This window comes from Canis aureus, chromosome 29 (assembly GCF_053574225.1).
Source record: "Canis aureus isolate CA01 chromosome 29, VMU_Caureus_v.1.0, whole genome shotgun sequence".
Classification (NCBI taxonomy): Eukaryota; Metazoa; Chordata; class Mammalia; order Carnivora; family Canidae; genus Canis; species Canis aureus.
In genome coordinates, this window is record NC_135639.1 from 6,568,250 (window position 1) to 6,574,249 (window position 6,000).

The window sequence follows — 6,000 nt, forward strand, 5'->3', positions numbered from 1 at the left end:
CGGTGAGCGCGCAGGGGTGCAGGGGGGGTGCGGAGGGGCTACTTTGAGATGAGGAAAGATGCCACAGCGAGGACATTTAGAAGGACCATCATGCAGGGTATGTGCTGGTTGGAGGGTTAGAACTCACTTCATTTCAGCAGCTTGGCCGCTGGCCTGGGGGGAACAGATGGCTCAGAGTCTCCGGGGTCTGTGACGGCTGGGCGGGGCGACTGGAATGTCCCCTGACTCCAGGCTGGGTGAGCAGGTGTATCTGCCCCGAGGGAACAGATGAAAAAGTCAGAGGATTCGCCTGCAGGAGAGCTTCCTGAAGGTTCTCCTTGCAGACATGGTTGATGGTGAAGTGCCCACGGCCCAGCTGCGGTAGAAAACCACCCTGAACCCTGGGGCTGATGGGCAAGGGGGGATGCTGTTCCCAGGGCCCACAAGAGCTTGGAAGCGGGGCCTCCAACAGCAGCCGCAAGCACAGAATCCACCAGAACTGGGATGGGGCAGCAGGAGTGGTGGGACCTCTCCTCTCTCTACCGCTCTCTGATTTGTCCATGCTGTCCATGACCCAACCCGGAATCAGAGGGCAGCGCCCTCAGGCAGTGCAGTTCCCAGAGGTCGGATGCTCGGGCCACAGAGCAAAGAATGACAGAGAACAGATCAGGAGGTGGGCAGGGGTGGGGGGCAGCAGCAGGAGCCAACCCCCTCCCCCCAGGAGGAAGGTGGTGGATGATGCACAGATGCGCTGCGGTGACCCCAGCTGGTAGAGGAAGGGCTGCTCGGGGTCAAGAAGTGTGCCTTGAATTCTTTTCCTGCAACCACAGAGCTGAGCACAGTGCTCTCCGTGGAGAGACCCAGCGAACGGTGTACCCGGTCAGGTGGCCGACGTGACAAAGTGCTGCCTCAACTACCCATGGGTAGTGATTTATGAGCTACCCGTCCTGCGAAGGCCTCCTAAGTCTCAAAAGCCCTAAAATCTCACCCCCTCTTAAACCCAGTAATTCTAGATCTCATCCTTGAATTAAGCAAATAATTTAAAATATATGCATGAAACCCCTTGATGCACAAGCAAGTTCCTGTGTAAGTTTAATAAGAAAAAACCCCAATAATCTAAAGCTATAGAAGAATGGTCATATAAACTATGGGGCAGCCGCTCGAAGGCGTGTTTGGAAATGTATAAAATGATATGAAAAATACAGAATGATGAGAATAAAATCATCTCCTGTGATATTAATTGAAAATGCAAACCTGCACACACAATAGAATGTAAATTGTGGAGGAAAAATGAGAAGAGGAAGCGGGGAAAGCCCTCAAAGCTGGAATTACGTTAACTGTTTTCCCATTGTTTTCTATTTTACTGTAAATTTCAAATCTTCGATATTTCAATATCATGAATTTATTTCATGATAAAAGAAATAACAAATTTTATTCCAAAAATATATCCTGAAGGAACAAATGGGAATCCGGAAGCACCTTTTGCAACACAATCTCCACGGGATTGAGCCAACATGAGTCTTCCAGCATTTTCCCTCTCTGCCTCCATTGTGTTTACACCTTGTCTTTATATGTCCAGGACTCCACTTCAGAAAAGCTGTTTTACATGCATTAGAACTCAGTTGAAATGGTATTTGATATTCGGGACTCCAATATTCTGTAGCTCCAACCACGTCCACCCCGTCACATGCAGCTGGAAAAGTCTGGAAGAAAAGTCTAGAAGAGGTTGGTTGCTATTAAAAGATGTGATACCCTTGATGAGTTTCAGTGGATAATATCACTGGGCATTTTAATTATGACTTAATACGGAATAAAACAGGGATGGGAAGCCAGCTTGCTTTTAAAATTACCTCTGGGGGCACCTGGGGGGCTCAGCCAGTTGAGCATCTGACTCTTGGTGTCGGCTCATGTCGTGATTTCAGGGTCATGGGATCGAGCCTCTCGTTGGGCTCTGTGCTCGGCGGGGAGTCTGCTTGAGATTCTCTTTCCCTCTGCCCCTCCCCTCCCTATCTCAATAATGAAAACTTTTAAAAATAAAAATAAATAAATAAAAACAAATAAAACTACCTCTGTTGGCTCTTGGTTCTGGAAAAGACTTAGTTCAGGCTGCTACAACATAATACCACAGACTGGAGGGCTTATGGGCTTATAAACAACGGACATTTCTTTCTCACAGTTCTCAAGGGTAGAAAGTCCAAGACGAAGACACCCACAGATTCGGTGGCGAGAATTTGCTTCCAGGGTCAGAGATGACATTTTGCTGTGTCCTCCTGTCGCAGGAGGGGTGAGGGGGCTCTCAGGAGTCCCTCTTATAAGGGCACTAGTCCCATGAGTGATTAGGTGACACCTCATCACCTCCCCCAAAGCCCCACCTCCTGCCATCATCACTCTGAGGGTCAGATTTCATTATACGAATTTGGGGGAGACGCAAACATTTAGTCCATAGCAAACTCTCGTCCAACAACAGGAGACAGGCTCCTTCTCAACATATCAGTTTTTCACAGGCCAAGAAACGTGCCAACTCTGGGGAGCCCAATGCAGGTCATTCTGTAGACCTGAGTCTCCAAGTGGCTCAGACTTTTCGCTGCGGGTGTCGGGGGTGGGGGGTGGAGAACTTGAGCCTGCGTCAGCTCCAACCGAGCTCTCATAAATTGTTCTATGCCACATGCACTAAAGTGGATGTAACTTTTTATTAGTACAGCCACTTACTTAAAGGCATATAGTACCATCTGGAAGAGTTTTTCGAGGCAGTAGTAATTGATCACTCAGGAATTCAACCATTTGAAAAACAAAACAAAAAAAGACATGGCTTTAAGGTTTAGCTGTTTGTCTCCCATGCTTGACAAGAACACCCCTCATTCTGTCATGTGCCTTTCTTTTTTGTATCTGTCTTAAAGAGTAAGTCTTTTAGGGTGAAGGTGCCTAGACTCCCGTTCAAACCATCTCTAAACACTTGGAAAAATCCCCCAATTTTGTTTATTGTGGACAACCTTATTTCAGAGCTACAATAGGTATGAAGGAGCGGCCTGCATGATGTCCCATGGCACTACCGCTTCTCGAGCATGGCATCCTTGCCATGAGCCGTGTGCTGAGCTCTGTAAATGCGTCGTAGCATTTTGCCTTCATTTAACAACCCCAAGTGGAAGGTACTACTACTATCCCCATTTTATGGATGAGGAGGCTGAAATTTAGAGAGGTCATATGACTCTCCAAAAGCTCTCCCCAGCTGGTAAATAATGGAATTGGACCTGCGTCTGGCTAACCCGCACCCCCTGCATGCTGTCCTGCTCCTCAGCAATCATCCACTGAGTGCGTGGGCGCCACCAGGGCCTAGCTCACCAAGGATACACCTGTAGTCAGCAATGGTAGGTCTAGGTCCACTTAGCTTGATGCAGCAAGGGAGGATGTATCCCCAAGGAAATTTGGGAATATCTCAACAGGAGGAGGTGAGCTCGTGCCAGATGGTCTAAGGAGGGACTGGGGAGGAGGGAGCCAGCTCCAGTTGGGGCAGTTCAGCAACTGGTATCTTACTAATCTTTAGAGGTGGGAGGACTAACGTAGGGTGGGCTGTCATTAGCAAGAGAGCAGCAATACCTTAGAACCATCACACAGAAGTCTTTTCTGGACTCAAATATGGCCATGGGTAGAAAAAAATCATTAATGCAGGGTGCCTGGGTGGCTCAGTCAGTTTAGCATCTGCCTTAAGCTCAGGTCATAATCCCAGGGTCCTGGAATCGAGTCCCACGTCAAGGTCCCTGCTCAGCAGGGAGTCTGCTTTTCCCTCTGCCTCTGCCTCTCCCCCTGCTCATGCTCTCTCTCTCTATCTCTCTGTCTCAAATGAATAAATAAAATATTTAAAAAAAAAGAAAAGAAAAATCATTAATGCAATACTGTCGTGGTGTCACAGCTCGTATGTCACTGGAACATCTTCGTCTACACATCCACGAGACTGAGCTTCATGCTCTTACGTACAAGTGATGTGGGTGACCCTATACTAGGTGTTGGGGATACATCGGCGAAGACGACATGCCACTCTCCAGATGCTTATAGGCTCATGAGAGAGGGCCGGGGATGGGATCCATGACCATAGGTGACTTGTCCCCACTTTGTAACCAAGCTTCAGTCTTATTTGTGAAAATCTGCTGTTCCCCTTCTACCATTGGAGACAGTGATGGTGAAATCGTAAAGGCAGGCACACCGACTCCAGCCCCTGGCCACTGCCTGGGTTACCAACCCAGGTACCTCCCGACAGGATGCATGGAACAGCCAGCCCTCTGTACCTCCCATCCTCCTCATCACTGCCAGAGAGAGCTTTCCCATCATCCAGATCCTCTCACCAAAGCTGAATCCCCCAGCCCCTCCCATAGCATTTAGGTTCTGCTTTTCTTGCCAAGCAGCTGCCTGCCAGGCCAGTTCCCCTGTGCTCCTGCAGGCAACCCCCACCCCACCATCCCCAGTCCCCTCCCGTCCTCCTGGGCTCACACCCTGCTCCCTCTGCCTAGAAAGCCCTGCCTCAAACATTCCCCCTTGCAAAACAACTAATTATTTATCCTTCAAACCCCCCAGGGCCTCCTGCCTGCGCCCACCCCTTGGACCTTTTCCTGCCAGCACTGAGCAGTCCTTCCTGTTTGCTCCCTCTGGACCGTGTCTAGAGGAAGTATTCAGTAAGCAGTAGTTAATTATTGTTATTTTTTTTGTGGAGCCTGGTCGCCAGTCCCCTTGAATTTCCTCTCCTCTCCCACCCTGGCTCCTCCAAACACACGGAAGAGAGATGGGGGGGGTCTCAAAAATGCAAATCTGATGGCACCACTCAGCTGCCTAAAACTGCCTTGTCCCCAGAGCGAGGCTCAGAATCCCTGAGTTGGTCCCTGCTCGGGATCAGCCCAGGACCACGATGAGACTTTCAGAAGCCTGAAACACTGGAAAGCCGGCGGTATGTGCTTGCAGAATGGGAGGAGACACAAAGGCAATAGTAAACCACACAGTAGATGTACAGCCGCTCAGTAAAGTTCTGATTTTTCACACAATGCTCCCTTTTTTCTTTTTTTCAAATAGAATTCTTCTTTTTTTTTTTTTTCAAATAGAATTCTTAAGAAATTTCTTTTTCTTCGGTGGCTTTGTGGTTGTCATGTGTGTCATCTTTTCACAAAGCATCCTCTGGCTCCTTCTATGAGGATTGGTACCATGTACCATGGGCTCACAGTCCGGGCCATATTCACCATTAAGTAACCATACAGTCCTTTGTTTCTCATGCAGGACAGACACCTGTGTCTCATGCAGGACACCTGTGCCCCATGAAGACAGGAATGATCTGAGTCATCCAGTGCAGTCCCCCAGTGCCTAGCATGGTGGAGACTTTGACTGAAGCTCAACAATGCTCATAAATTAATGTCTTCCTGAGTGCATGTTCATCTCCCCACAGAGGCATATGCCACTTAAGAAGAAGGACTGTGGAGGCACCTGGGTGGCTCAGCTGGTTGAACATCTGACTCTCAATTTTGGCTCAGGTCATGATCTCAGGATCGTGGGATCAAGCCCTGCATCAGGCTCTGCACTCAGCACAGAGTCAGCTTATCCCTCTCCCTCCCTCTCACAAATAAATAAATAAAATGTTTAAAGAAAAGGAGGACCATGTATTTTCATCTTTACATCGAGAAATTAGCACCGGACTTGTCACACAGTAACCATCTCCTACAAAATGCATGGATGAACATTTCCTCCTTCGGTCACGTGGCAAATCAGTGTAGAACCATGAAAAGGGAATAATCCTGGGTTCTTGGACCTGACTCGAATAGAAATTTTAATCTCTCCAGAATGTAATCATTCTCAAGTCTCAGTAGGCATGTGAAATTTTTTCAAAGCTCTACACTTTGACTTTTCATCACGATTCAAATCACCATGCTCTGCAGAAAATGCAATTTAGATGTCTTAGGTCCGCATGGGGCCTTGGGCTCTCAAAAGAAAAACACGGCATTTCTCACCGAAGACACTGTAACTCTACATCCGAGCAGAACCACGTCT